The sequence below is a fragment of the Amblyraja radiata genome, chromosome 7 (assembly GCF_010909765.2).
Source record: "Amblyraja radiata isolate CabotCenter1 chromosome 7, sAmbRad1.1.pri, whole genome shotgun sequence".
NCBI classification, from domain to species: Eukaryota; Metazoa; Chordata; class Chondrichthyes; order Rajiformes; family Rajidae; genus Amblyraja; species Amblyraja radiata.
Window position 1 is genome coordinate 59,955,941 of NC_045962.1, and position 15,781 is coordinate 59,971,721.

General features: G+C 40.2%; 1 protein-coding gene and 1 long non-coding RNA gene across 10 annotated transcripts in view; one reads left to right on the plus strand and one right to left on the minus strand.

Annotated features, from left to right (window-relative positions):
* The window catches only part of nckap5 (NCK associated protein 5), a 486,547-nt gene that overhangs the window by 133,814 nt on the left and 336,952 nt on the right, over positions 1-15,781 (minus strand). The window lies entirely within an intron of this gene.
* The window catches only part of LOC116975485, a 40,975-nt gene continuing 30,438 nt past the window's right edge, over positions 5,245-15,781 (plus strand). The window contains exons 1-2 of the long non-coding RNA XR_004412633.1: positions 5,245-5,320; positions 8,186-8,240. This is a non-coding gene — a long non-coding RNA (uncharacterized LOC116975485). The remainder of the gene's footprint in view (positions 5,321-8,185; positions 8,241-15,781) is intronic.

Genomic DNA, 15,781 nt, shown 5'->3' on the forward strand with positions numbered 1-15,781 from the left:
ATCTTTTATAATGGGCTCCTGCATCTTCCCCACCACCGATGTCAGGCTAACTGGTCTATAATTCCCTGTTTTCTCTCTACCGCCTTTCTTAAAGTGGGATAACATTAGCTGCCCTCCAATCCACAGGAACTGATCCTGAATCTATAGAACATTGGAAAATTATCACCAATGCATCCACGATTTCTAGAGCCACTTCCTTAAGTACCCTGGGATGCAGACCATCAGGCCCTTCTCTAACTGCACCCAAAGATGGCACCTTCTCGAACCACTATCCTAGTGTAAGCACTTAGAAACCTTGAACATAGAAACACTTGCCTAATACTGATGAGTAGAGTATTGCAAGATTTAGACCCAGCAATAAAAGAACAGCTATTTCTTTCCAATCAAAGGTATATGAATTGAACTGGAATTTACAGATGGCAGTGTTTTAATGTACCAGTTGCTTTGTCCTAGGTTTTGAGGTGCTGTTAGAGCAGCCTAGGCAAGTAAATATACTGCAACCATGTGCAATGATGAGGGAAGTTTTCAGTGAAACAGTAGTAAGACTGATGATGCTCCCAATTAATTACATATCCAATGTCAGACCAACTTTGGGCAAGCATCAGATGAAAGATAAACACCAGAAGCTGCTGTGAATATTACACTGCTCTGTTGCAATTTTTTTAAAGTGGCATCTCATTGTTTGCTTCGCCATTGAAATGCACATTGATATTATTTTATCTTTGAAGTAAACACGTACTAAACTCACCATAGAACATTGCTAAGGCATTGTAGTCATTAGTAACATAGGGTGCTAATTATTGATAATAAACTTTCTAGTATGATATTAATTAATTTTTGATTGGGAATTTATTAATAGCATTTAAATATATATAAATAGCATTTATCCATCTCCCTTTCAATCACACCATTAACAACTGATTAAATCCCATTGTACAGTGCATTCAGAAAGTATTCAGACCCATTCACTTTTTCCACATTTTGTTACGTTACAGCCTTATTCTATAATGGATTAAATCCCTTTTTTTTTTAACATCAATCTACACAATACCCCATAATAAAAAAGCGAAAACAGATGTTTCGAAATTTTTTCAAAGTAATTAAAAAAGTAAATGAAATAACACATTTACATAAGTATACAGACCCTTTACTCAGTACTTTGTTGAGGCACCTTTGGCAGTGATTGCAGCCTCATGTTTTCTTGCGTATGAAGCTACAAGCTTGGCACACCTGTACTTGGGTAATTTCTCTCATTCTTCTCTGCAGATCCTCTCAAGCTCTGTTGGGTTGGATGGGGACGTCGATGCTTTTTAGATCCCTCCAGAGATGTTCGATCGGGTTCAAGTCCGGGCTCTGGCTGGGCCACTCAAGGACATTCACAGACTTGCCATGAAGCCACTCCTGCATTGTCTTGGCTTAGGGACGTTGTCCTGTTGGAAGGTGAACCTCCGTCCCAGTCTGAGGTCCAGAATGCTCTGGAGAAGGTTTTCATTAAGGATCTGTCTGTACTTTGCTCCGTTCATCTTTCCCTCAATCCTGACTAGTCTCCCAGTTCCTGCCGCTGAAAAACATCCCCACAGCATGATGCTGCCTCTACCATGCTTCACCGTAGGTATGGTATTGGCCAGGTGATGTGCGGTGCCTGGTTTCCTCCAGACGAGACGCTTGGCATTCAGGCCAAAGAGTTCAATCTTGGTTTAATCTGTCCAGAGAATCTTGTTTCTCATGCCTTTTGGCAAACTCCAAGCGGGCTGTCTTGTGCCTTTTACTGAGGAGTGTCTTCCATCTGGCCACTCTACCATAAAGGCCTGCTTTGTGGAGTGCTGCTGATATAGTTGTTCTTCAGGAAGGTTCTCCCATCTCCACAGAGGAACTCTGGAGCTCTATCAGAGTGACCATCGGGTTCTTGGTCACCTCCCTGACCAAGGCCCTTCTCCCCCAATTGCTCAGTTTGGCCGGGCGGCCAGCTCTATGAAGAGTCCTGGTGGTTCCAAATTTCTTCCATTTAAGGCTGCTGTGCTCTTCAAGACCTGCAATGCTGCAGAAATTGTTTTATACCATCTGTGTCTCGACACAATCCCGTCTCAGAGGTCTACGGACAAGTCCTTTGTCTTTATGGCTTAGTTTTTTGCTCTGACGTGCACTGTCAACTGTGGGACCTTATATAGACAGGTATGTGCCTTTCCAAATCATGTCCAATCAATTTAATTTGCCACTGGTGGACTCCAATCAAGTTGTAGAAACATCTCAGTGAATTAATGTTTACTTCAAAGATCTCTTGATCAGTGGTTCAATTTATTGCTACTGATTGGCTTACCCAAATTACAGGGCACAATCAGATTCACTCTCATTGTCTCTTGTAGGCAACCTAGACATCATTAATCTCTCTAAATTGAGCCCCTGACCCTCATTTTTCCCCACCTCCATTCTCAACTGCATCTCAGTCACAAGCAGCAATTTTTATTTGGTCCATGCACGAATGATGTGCTGGGAAGCTCCTGCCTCCTGTGACAGATGCAGTTCAGATGTGAATGGTTTTAAATGGGAGCAAACCATAACAATGTGTCCTGACCTGAAATATCACCTATCCATATTCACCAGGGATGCTGCCTGACCTGCCGAGTTACACCAGCACTTTGTGTCTTTTTTTGTAAACCAGCATCTGTAGTTCCTTGTTTCCGCATACCAATGAGTTTGTAGAGCAAGGCTGCCCTAATTCCGTTGGGTTTTGTAACTTCCCATCTGGTAATAATGCTATCCACAGTCCCCACTTAGCTCACCAAAAATGCCTGTGGTCTCATTTTGTAGCAGTAGATAACAGTTCTGTTCTCTTATGTTTCAAGTGCTCAGTCTCCCAAGTTGTAATGTTATCAGCTCGTATTTCCAGTAATGGAACACGCATGAATTAAAAAAACCCGAAGTTCAAGGGTGAATCTGACCAAGAGCAGATGCTTTTTAAGGTCTTGATACAGCATAAATTAAACCAATCACCTTTGCACTTTGTAAATACTCCTGAATAACTTCAGCAGATTATTGAATTATCACCAGTGTCGCAGAAGACAAAAATCATCAAACGCCTGTAAATAAATGCCTGCAAAACATGTATAAATATGGAATAAATTGTACCATCCTTATAATAAATTTTATAACTGGCACCCCAGATTAGAACTCAAATAGTGACAACATTTATGTTCTTTAAACAATGCCTATTGCCTGAAACTGGATATAAATTAGAAGTTAATCGTTCACCTTCGAGAATGTGTTATTTTCACGCAATTTTCAAAAGACGATTGAATTTGAGCTGCAGAAACCTGGTGCAGAACTGGGCAAGTGATTAGATGAAAATTGTATATAAATAAAATTCAAAGACATGGGAACAAGTTAAAGCAAATATCAAAATAAGATAAATAGATCCCTGGGAAATGCTGAAAGACCTCTTGGTCATTTTCAGGGCCTGTAGACATGATTTGTGACAGCTTGCTTCGTGTGAACCAGAAATCTACAATAACTTCTGATAAGTCTGGCAAGTTAGAAACCTTATTGAAAACAAGACATTTTCTCTTGCATGTACTAAGAAAGGATGCATCAGTAATCAGAAAACTGAATGATATAATTGTGTCTGCTGCCTTTGAAATTAAGAATTGTTACTGTTATTGTCACTTGTATCAAGATACAGTGAAAATAGTTGTTTGCATGCTATCCAGTTATATCATACTATACATGAGTACAATCACATCATACACAATTACCAAGAGAAAAATACTCAGAGTGCAGCACATAGTGTGACAGCATTATAGTGTTACAGCTGTCATAGCATGTAAGCCTTGCAACAATCAACAGGTTATCTAGCATGGGCCAGAATTTCCTCTCGGCATCCTTGATGGATTTCCGAAGTTTGTATATAGATTTCCTATTCTGCTCAGGATCATTTGACTTGAATGTCCCAGTCCTGGACTTCACCCGGAAGTGGACCTCATGATAAACCTATATTAGTAAGCTGCCAAGCACGGCATTTGCAGCTTGAGAAAATAAGAATAAACCCTAAGAATGTGTCTCGCAACCTAAATGTCCATGCATCCCTGCTATTCTATTTTTCTTCTTTCATACATCATTGGTACATTGAATTGCTTGAGTTGGTGGAGGGCAGGTGGATAATGTGGGAAGAATAAAAAATTGAGTTCAATATAACATTAGCTTAATTGCGTGGTTAATGATTCGCGTGGGCTCAGAAAGTTGCAGAGCCTATTTCTATGCTGCATATCTTTATGACTTTACGGATATCAGGGAATCACAGGTTGCAGTGATCGAGTAGGAAAGCAGAACTGAGGCCAAAGATCAGGTATGGAAGGGCAGAAATGGTTCAGGGTAACTTATTCCTCTTGTATTTTATACATTGTTCTGAGAAGCTTGTTGCAAAGTATCCAAGTGAGGCCAATACAATGAGAACAGATGACAGAGGTGAAGCAGAAGAAAATAAAGTGTATTTAACCATGTGGAATGCAATGGGGAGTCTGGATTAATGCTTTGCAGTTGCAATCACATTAGACAGTGTCAGTGACTATAATTATAAATGTAACTTAGAGTCAGGCAGGAAGCTTATTTCTCACAGGTAAATATTTACATTTGTGAATGAAAAATCTGAATCACACAGGATTAGTAACAGTTTGTAGGCAAACCTAATAAGGGAAAGCGAAACACACAAAGAACATTGTGACCTTAACTATAAAGCATACCAATAATGAGCAAAACAAATTCATCATATGCACCACTGCAGTTTAAAGCTGTCCTCTGAATTTGAACTAGTAGCTGCAGAAACGTGAGATACATTTTTATTGCCATTAAGTTATTTTGGCATTATTTTATGGCATCCAACTGTTGCACAAGGTATCTCCACTATAATTTATTTTCATTTGTTTACTAATCCACTGTAGTCTACAGGATGCAATGAATGATGGCTAGATGATACACTCTGCTCATGTAACACTTAGTTCATCCTCATTCTTATAAAGTGTACACTAGGTATCTTCTTTTATTCCCTCTTGGTGGAGATAAATAATATTCAATATCAATCTAATACAAATCCCACATTACTTCTTTATATCCTTAAGAATTAATGGTTTCCCATTCTATTTTATCTCAGGTCAAACAATTAGTAACCTAATTAACATCCTAAATTTGTTTAGGATGTTAATTAAGCCCATTGGAGATACAAACAATATTGATAATTCACTTAATGTTTCTTCCAGGGCTCCAAAGATTCAATCATGAGGGCAAATTACTCAAACTTGCCTACCTTCTCCAAGAATCAAAAAGGTTAAAGGTTAGATTGATTAAAGTCTTTAAGAATATGTAAAGAATTGATTGGATAGAAATAGAAATAACATTTTCTGTGGCTGGGGGGGTCTGGAACATTTTCATAATACAGAATCTATTTGTTTTATTAGTAGTTTTAGATCCCAGGCTCATAGATTTCCATTAGATGATGAATGAAAACATTGTGAGTCACGGCAGATACAGATCAGCTATGATTTCAAATAAATTAGGGAGAAGAACTTGAGGAACTGAATGGCCAATCGTTAGGTCTATCTTTAGGGAAATACAAAGTGCTGGGAGATCCCAGAGAGTTTGGCAGCATTTGTGCCTGACTGCTGAATTCCTCCAGCACTTTGTTTAAGATTCCTGCATCTGCAGTTCCTTATGTCTTTTGACTAAATTTAGGATTTTTTTACCAAATGGAAGATTTATGGCAGAAATAGCTTTCATTATACTGTATCGTTGTTATGAGCAACTAAAGACGTACAAAGCAAGGCATTATGGATAGAGTCTCACCATGAACACAGGACCCTCCCAGGGTTGCGTCCTCAGCCCCCTACTGTACTCCCTGTACAAACATGACTGTGTGGCCAGGTTCAGCTCCAACTCCATCATCAAGTTTGCTGATGATACTGTGGTGGTGAGCCTGATCTCCGAAAACGACGAGAAGGCCTAACCGGAGGAGGTGGCTGACCTGGCATTCTGGTGTCAGAACAACAACCTCCTCTTGAATGTCACTAAAACTAAGGAGCTGATTGTAACTTTAAAAGGGCACAACAACCGAGGACGTACACGCCACTGGGGATAAATGGGACTACTGTGGATAAGGTGAGCAGCTTTAAATACCTGGGAGTCCACATCACAGAGGATCTGACATGAACAACACAAACTGCCGCACTGGTGAGTAAGGCAAGGCAGCGCCTTTACCACCTCAGGCAGCTGAGGAAATTCAGAGTCTCTCTGAAGATCCTTTAATCCTTCTACTCAGGTGCAGTAGAAAGCATCCTGACCGGAAACATCTGGATCTGGTTTGGCAACAGCTCTGCACAGGACAGGAAGGCTCTGCAGAGAGTAGAGCATTCGGCCGAACGCACCACGGGATCTGCACTCCCCCCCCCCTTCAGACCAATACAACAGGAGATGCAAATCCAGAGCCAACAAGATCATGAAGGACCCCTACCACCCCAGCAGAGACTGTTCCAGCTGCTCCGGTCAGGCAAGCTCCTCCGCTGTCACGCTGCGAAAACAGGGAGGATGAGACGGAGTTTCTTCCCACAGGCCATCAGGACTGTAAACTCTGATCTCACCAGGGCGTAATTACTGTTGTTTCTGTTTTTTAAATGTAATTACTGGTTCTGTTCTGTTCTGTTGTTCGGTTGTTTTACAATACAATACAATACAATACAATACAATACAATACAATACAATACAATACAATACAATACAATACAATACCATTTATTTGTCATTTGAACCTCACATGAGGTTCAAACGAAATTTGGTTACTGCAGTCATACAAGAAAAGAACCAAGACATACACCAACACAATTTACACAAACATCCATCACAGTGAATCTCCTCCTCACTGTGATGGAAGGCAAAGTCTTGTCTCTCCCCTGCTCTCCATTCTTCTCCTGATGTCAAAGTCAAAGCCCCTAGCGGGCACTAGCAAGTCCGCGGCCATTTAAAGCCGCGCCGGGCGATGTGAGGCCCCGCTCCAGGTCACTTTCAACCCCGCAATTCGGGCGGGAGAAGTCGCTGTTGCTGATGCCCCGCAAAGCAGTCTCCCACCGGGGACCCGCGAGCTCCCGGTGTCACCATCCACCGGAGTCGGGTCGCAACCGCGCGCCACCGCAGTTCTCCACGCTCCTAACTCTCCACGCTCCGAAGCTGGCCACCTCCACGATGGTAGGTCCGCAGCTCCGCAGCTCCGCAGGCTCCGTGACTGGAGCCCCCAGGTCGTTCCGGTTGGAGGCCGCTCCACGGTGCTAGGCCCCAACGACGACGGAGATCCGACAGGGAAAAGGTCGGGTCCCCGTGCAAGGATGAGATTTTAAAGTTTCCCCCACCCACCCCCCGCACATATACATTTAAAAGCCCGCTACAAACTATACCCTCAACGGGACATGCCTGTGGGATTGCACAATCCCACAGGCATTGCCACTTTCATTTCACTGTACATCTTGCATGTGTATGTGACAAATAAATTTCACTTGACTTGACTTAGAGTCATACAGAGTGGAAACAAGCCCTTCGGGCCAACTTGCCCATGCCGACCAACATGCCCCATCTACAATAGTCCCACCTGCCTTCATTTGACCCAGATCCGACCTCTAAACATATCCTATCAATGTACCTGTCCAATTGTTTTTTTAAACATTGTGATAGTACCTGCCTAAAAATACCTCCTCTGGCAGCTTGTTCCATATTCCTACCAACCTTTGTGCAAAAAGGTCGCCTCTTATGTTCCTATTAAATCTTTTACTCCTCACCTTAAACCTATGTCCTCTGTTTATTGATTCCCCTACTCTGGGCGAAGGCTTTGTGCATTTAGCCTATCTATTCCTCATGTCACCCAAACTGGGTATCAAGTTACATTAAATTCCCTTACATTACTGCTATAATTAAGAGGGAGTTAGATGTGGCCCTTGTGGTTAAAGGGATCAGGGGGTATGGAGAGAAGGCAGGGATGGGATACTGAGTTGGATGATCAGCCATGATCATATCGAATGGCGGTGCAGGCTCGAAGGGCCGAATGGCCTACTCCTGCGCCTATTTTCTATGTTTCTATGTTTCTAAATGTTTTGAGGAGTTTATTTACGAGGCTAATACTAATATTGAAATTACTCCATTCTACAAGTTTTGTTTTAAGGAAGAAACAAGGGATCAATAGCAAAGGAGTAATCTGAACAAGTCGTCAATGCGAGGTAATGCATCACATGAGTAAAACTGGAGTGGTTTCAATTTGTAATTCAATGATTTCTGTGTAACGGTAACTTTTTGCATGGGTGCTGTTAATTTTATGAGGGAGTGATTCAATATTAAATCAATTTTGATGCCGGCAGCAGATGTCAGTATATATGCCAGCTGTCAATATTCTTTGTGATGTTGATCCACAGTGATGTTCACACTGAATGCTTAGCAATTTGCAAGCTACTATGATGAATAAAAAATAATTTGCAGGTCCATCATGATTTCAGCAGAAAACCAATAAATGGGGATCTATCTCATATTTCAAACAATTCTGTACATCAGAAAGGATAACAAAAGTGAATCTGGAGAAATAAAAATAGCATTTGGAAATTTTAAAATGGTGCAGTGGGTGAAAGAGGAAAATTACAATCATAAATTTGTACTAATCTTGGTTAGGCCACTGTTGCAAGTATACAATGAAGATTATTCAAGAAGATACCATGGATGAGACCAATACTCATGAGGAAAGTTACAAGAACTAAGTTACTAAGGCTACCTTATGTAGGTTTTCAAAACTTGAATCATTATCAATAGGTGTGGACGCTTTAGACACCAGATAAAGATTGTGTGATCTAAAACAATTTCTAAATGAGTGGAAACATAGATCTAATGCAAAAACAAGGAACCGCAGATGCTGGTTTACAAAAAAAAAGACACAACGTGCTGGAGTAACTCAGCGGGTCAGGCAGCATCTCTGGAGAACATGGATAGGTGATGTTTCAGGTCAGGACTAGATAGATAGATAGATAGATAGATAGATAGATAGATAGATAGATAGATAGATAGATAGATAGATAGATAGATAGATAGATAGATAGATAGATAGATAGATAGATAGATAGATAGATAGATAGATAGATAGATAGATAGATAGATAGATAGATAGATAGATAGATAGATAGATAGATAGATAGATAGATAGATAGATAGATAGATAGATAGATAGATAGATCCTTTATTGTCATTCAGACCTTTCGGTCTGAACAAAATTATGTTGCCTGCAGTCATACACAGAATCAATAATAACAAAACATACAATAAACACAAATTAAACATCCACCACAGTGAGTTCACCAAGCACATCCTCACTGTGATGGAGGCAAAGTCTTAGTCTCCGTCTCTTCCCTCCTTGTTCTCCCTCTGCGCTGAGGCGATCAATCCAGGCCGAAGATGCCGCTTTCCAGTCCAGCGGACCTCCGTGGTGATGTCGCCGCCGCCGAAAGCAGGAACGCCGTCTCCGCTCCGAGACGGCCCGCCACAGCATCAGCTCCGGGCAGCCGCCCCAGCTCCGGGCAGCTGCCCCAGCTCCAGGTCCCGCAGTCTCCGCTCCAGGCCGCCGCCCCAGCTCCGGGTCCCGCAGTCTCCGCTCCGGGCCACCGCCCCAGCTCCGGGACCCGCAGTCTCCGCTCCGGGCCACCGCCCCAGCTCCGGGTCCCGCAGTCTCCGCTCCGGGCCACCGCCCCAGCTCCGGGTCCCGCAGTCGCCGCTCCAGGTCCCGCAGTCTCCGCTCCGGGTCCCGCAGTCTCCGCTCCGGGCCGCCGTCCCATCTCCTGGGAAGCCGCCCCAGCTCCAGGCCGCTGCCCCAGCTCCGGGTCCCGCAGTCTCAGCTCCGAGCCCCGCTGCATCAGCTCCAGGCCGCCGCCGAAAGCCAGAACGCCGCACCAGCAAGTCGGGCCACCGCTGCCTTAGCCCCGAAGACGACCAGCCTCTCGTTGGTGAGTCCTGGCTGGCTCTGCCTCCGGAGCCTCGGGGTCGGTCGCAGGTTGGAGGCCGCCAGCTCCGCCATTAGGCCTCAGCGCAGACGGAGGCAGAGAAGGGGGATACGACACGAAAAAGTCGCATTCCCCCGAAGGAAGAGACAGAGAACATGTTTCACCCCCTCTAACACAACCCAACAAACTAAAACTTAACCAAAACAAGTCAAAAAAAACAACAGAAAAAAGTAAAGACAGACAGTCACTATTGACTGAATGTGATGTTTCATGTCAGGACCCTTCTTCAGACTCCAAATTGAAGTTAGTCTAAAAAAGGGTCAGTGTTATCACTATTAAAAGCACAGCCGGAAGGGGGAGGGGGTGTGTGGGATTATTTGAACACTTCTCTTATCTCAGTGATTAACTCTCCCGGAGTAATAACATTAACCATAAGATTCAGCAATGGTTTCACTACACAAATCCTCCTTCGGCAAACTGCTCGAATGCGTTTTGACTGTTTACAATCTATGGAAGGGCACTAGGGTCTAAGTTTATATAGCATCCATTATCCATACGTTCCATGGATACAAAATCTAGCTGAACTCCAGCAGGACCTACAGTCTATTTTCAGAAGATCCTTTGCATTTATTGGGAAGGTTACTGTGCCAATGTCTCATAGAAGCCAACATCACCAACTTTGAATCTGCACAAATCAAATCCATTAGACTCAAAATGTTAGGTGGATTTTAGGTTCCTGTACCCCTTCAAATGAACCCTTCGTTCCCAATTCACCCGGTTCCTGGAATAGATCCCTGAGTCGTCTCAAGAGTCACAACCTGGCAAAACCAGAAATGGAGCAAACTGTATTCAGTCAGAGCAAATGTCTTTTAAATCTTACATATAAATTGAATATTAATGTCTTTGTGGCTCAACAAAGCCTCACACTAAATAATATCAATGTAGAAGGACATATTGCTGGATGACAAATCTCCATCCAATCTTCCCTCTGCTCAGTGTAGTGAAATTGTATGGACAAAGAGCAGTGGAATGGCACACCCCCCCCCCCCCCACTCTGTTAATATTTTAAATATGCACAAGGAACCTGCATGCAATGCAGTTAGCATGTTAATGCCTCATTATTGTATTTACTCCAAAGAGTTTCCTCCACTTTATACATTTTTGTGAATATTTTCAAAGAAAATTAGATCTTTCTCTCAACAATAATCTCTGATCCTTATATTTTAGCCATGCCTTGATCAATGCTTTCAGTATCTGCAATGTGATAATTGTCTACAGTTCTGTCTGCACTGATACAGCACATCAAACATGCACAGCTCATTCATATTATCTCAGAGAAACAACATTTCCTTTATGTTCCCAGTATAAAGGGAAAATCAAGGTACTGCAAGATAGCAATCTCTGCTGTAGTCATCCAAAAGAAAACTGGTAAACCATGTGCTAGAGTACAACCCGAATGAGTAATTAGTAATGAACAGATCTGTAAATCCCTTATAATGCAGCAGACAAGAATATCTTGTCAATGACAGCGATTATATTAAAATTAGAGACAGCAATAACAAATATTTACAACAGGTTGTAGCAATGAAATTGGGCGATCAGCAGAACTCTAATTTGCCCCATCTTAGATGAGTGACTTTATCGACTGACTGTGTTGGTGAGAGATATGGACAAGGCAGGTAATAAAGGCAAAGCCTTTTCACTAAATCTTTTATCTGATTTGCCTTTGCACCCTCCATATATCTTAACGCAATAAAGTCGGATCAAAGTTTGATGTAGATTCAATCTGTTGCAACATTTTAATTTGCGATTGACCCTCATGGTTCTGGTAAACTCTGCAGTTCCTTCAAACTAAGCTTCCTTCAAAATTACTACTAAATGTCACCTTACTTTGATTCCAGAGGCTAAATCACTGTAGCCCAGGCAGTACTCTCCAACTAGGTATCCCTCACAACCAAAAATAAATTCAACACTTCCTGTTCAACAAAGCAGAGAGCAGCATCTAAATGGAGTAGACATCCTGCCCCACCCATCTCATGCTGCTCATTGATACATGAATATATTATGTACACTCTTGCAAATGCTGGTTTAAGAGATACCAAATACCCTGATCAGTGGTTAAGGTCCCAATATCCACAAAGCCTGATATTAATTTCATCTCATCTGTGAAATGAACTCTGTACTGAATTACTATTCCTACCTTTTCGCAACTTTAAGCTTGAACATTTAAAAAATGAAGCAATCAGGGTTTGACCCAATGCTCGAAGGGCCGAATGGCCTACTCCTGCACCTATTTTCTATGTTTCTATGTTTCTATGCTTGTAATCAAAACACCCCTTTTTCTGCTATTGTGCAAGGTTTGCACTGAAAATATCTCCACACAAATATCAAATTGCTTTGGGTTATAAAAATGCGTCTGTTGGCAAAAAATATGTAAACATACTGTTCCCCATATAAAGCAAAAAATTCCAAGCATTGATTTTTATGTTAATTGAGTATGAATTCAATTAAATGCCTCACAAACAATGCAAAAATTGTTTTTTAATAGGTAACTGGCCATCCTCTCTGAGAACATTTTATACATACCCATGACAAACTTTTACAGTACTTTATGAGGTCTTCATCCAACACCATTTTTCATAAAGTTATTAAGCTTGACCAAACTGATATATACCCGTCAAAATATGAAGCATGCTCATTAAACTCAAAGGAACATCAAGTCTCATCTAATAACCCTTGTGAATTACATAGCTTATTCCCAGCCAATAACTTTTGACAGTTACACTGTAGAAGCTTTATGACATGCCACTGTACACAAAGCAGATTCCCCAAGAGAAGAAATATACTGTAACTTATAAGTATCCCAGGTACGAATCGATTTTATGATTTGGTGATATATTGTGCATGTATTTATTGGCCTCCCACAGAGTACTCTTTTATAGGAAAAAATATCAAAAAATTACAGTATCATATACAATTATTTGTATATTTATTGTAATGTACCTTCAGTCTTGGATACTTTAGCAGCAATACTACCAAACCTTTTAACAAAACACTGTATTTATTACCTCAAAAGAAGTTAGCCACAACCAAATTTCAAATTAAATATACAAACTATAATCCCAAAATGTATATATTTTAATAATTTGCCATAAAGATTTTTGAGGATTGTCTGATTAGTTGAATCAATTAAAATGAAGCTGATTTGATAATTTTTAGATTTTCAAATAGATTTAATAGATTTTTTTTAAATGTTTAAATTTAGTTTGGATAAACAGCGTGGCAACAGCCCCTTCGGCCCATCGAGTCCACACCAACCAGCGATCAACCCTGTAAACTAACACTATCCTACACACTAGGGGCAATCTACAATTTTTACAGAAGCCAATTAACTTACAAACCTGTACGTCTTAGGAGAGTAGGAGGAAGCCAGAGCACTTGGAGAAAACCCATGTGGTCACAGAGAGAATGTACAAACTCCATACAGACAGCACTTGTAGTCAGGATCAAACCCGGGTCTCTTTAAAGCCACAACTCTACATCTGTGCCAATGTGCCGCCCTGATAAATTTGGTAACATTTTTAATGATAAGTGTGCAAACAAAAATTAATTTTGACTTTGGCCTTTTTTTTAACTTTATGAACCCACACTTTGCAGCCAGCTCACAAGGATTATTACGATGCAAATTTCATGATTTACAGTGTAGCATTAAAATATTCAATTATTGCACATAGCTTAAGCATTATGTTATGTAATAAAAAAAATGCATGATGTTTATTATTCAGATATTTTTGACTGACTGCTAAAAGTTTGGAAATACTCATGCATTCACTTTTTTAAAGACTTATGCAACTATATTATAAGTAAAGGAGAAAGCATACACCAGAAAGATGCTTGCCAATTGTATTCATATTAAAAGATGCTGCAGATTTTGGAATTACCATGGTCATTTATTTAGAACATTCTATCTTAATGTTGTAGGTATCATTTCACAGTCATATTGAGGTTACCAAATTATTTTTTGGTCCCTGGAGGGGAAATTTGCAGCTTTCCTGAAATAGTCAGCCATAGCTTAGTTAGTAGCTTTCACCTCAGAGTAGAAAAATCCAAAGATTTGAGCATAACAAATTAATATGGATTCCAGTGCAATACAGTGAGATGTTACATTAAATGAGTTACTCTCTTTTGCATGTAATCTTATCCTAAAGGCTCAGTCTGCTCTCTCGAGTGGATATAAATATCGTATGATCATGAAGAACATTTCAGAGAAAGTAGAATAATTATTCTTGCAATCTCAAACAATACATTTACCTCAATTTGGATTTTTGTACATTGTGCTGCTGTCTGTAGATGTTTAGCATAATTGGCTGATAAGTTCCTCACATTATACTGTACGCACTACATAGGTTCAAGCCTTTCATTCCTTATCAACTTTTTGAATTCCATATTCAAACCTGTTTGATGAAAATATTAATTCATTTCTGCCCCTTATTTGGTTTTGTAAAATTTAGTGAGAAATTAATTGTGAGTGCAACACAATAATGATAAATATAATGCAGTTTAGTGTACTGAAAATTTAAAAATTACGATGTTCAAATTTGTATATCTTTAATATATTAGGAGACTGAGATCTTCTGTAATAATCATGATGATTTAATCACATTTTAATCATCGCAATATTTTTGTATTCTATGATTCACAAGTCATACTGATCATAATCTATTAGAGCACTTGAATTTGGCAATGCTCATTTAAAAAAATATTACATGGAAAAGAACAAAACAGGAACATGCATTTTAAATATTAACATGTAGAATAGCAGAATGTGTCCTGCCAATTTATGGGAGCCTGCTCCCAGTTAGACTTTCAACTTTAGAGATACAACATGGAAACAGACTCTTTGGCTCACCGAGACCATACCGAACAGTGATCACGCCTTACATCAGCATTATCCTACATTCTAGGGACAATTTACAATTTTACCAAAGCCAATTAACCTACAAACCTGCACTTCTTTGAAGTGTGGGAGGAAACTGGAGCACCGGGAGAAAACCCACGTGGTCACAGGGAGAACGTACAAACTCCGTACAGACAGCATCCATAGTCCGGATCGAACCCAGGTCTCTGGCGCTGAAAGGCAGCAACTCTACTGCTGTGCCGCCTATTTTAAAATCTTCAAATGCCCATAAGCAGGACAATTAATGGAAAGGTTTATAGTATTTGCAACAAATTTGCATAATTAGTAACAAATGTTCACCACATTGGGATTCACACACACCAGCCATCAGCCAAATAAAACATCTGATAACATTATTAATATGAAATTATTATTATTATTATTATTATTATTATTATTATTATTATTATTATTATTATTATTATTATTATTATTATTATTATTATTATTATTTTTAAATTTATTAGAAGCAAATGTAAAAAATCAAACCAACGGCATATAAAATAATAGTTATTGTACAGCTTCAATTTTAACATTTAGCTTTAGTCGGAAGAAAAGAAAGGAGAAAAAGCAAGAAAGAGAAAAAGTGAAATGCGCAAAGATAGAACCCCTAGACTACCAAAGTGGTGTAGCCCAAGAGTGAATAAATGAAAGAAAGAGAGGAATAGAAAAAATAAGAAAAATAAAAGGACAAAAAGAGAAAGAAAGAAAAAAGTTGTGATATACCTGCCTCACATCCCTGCCTCACATCCCTCCCCACCCACCTCACCCAACCCATAATTTGATTTAAATCCAGTTGTGTTGTACCGTACTATCCTTGTAATAA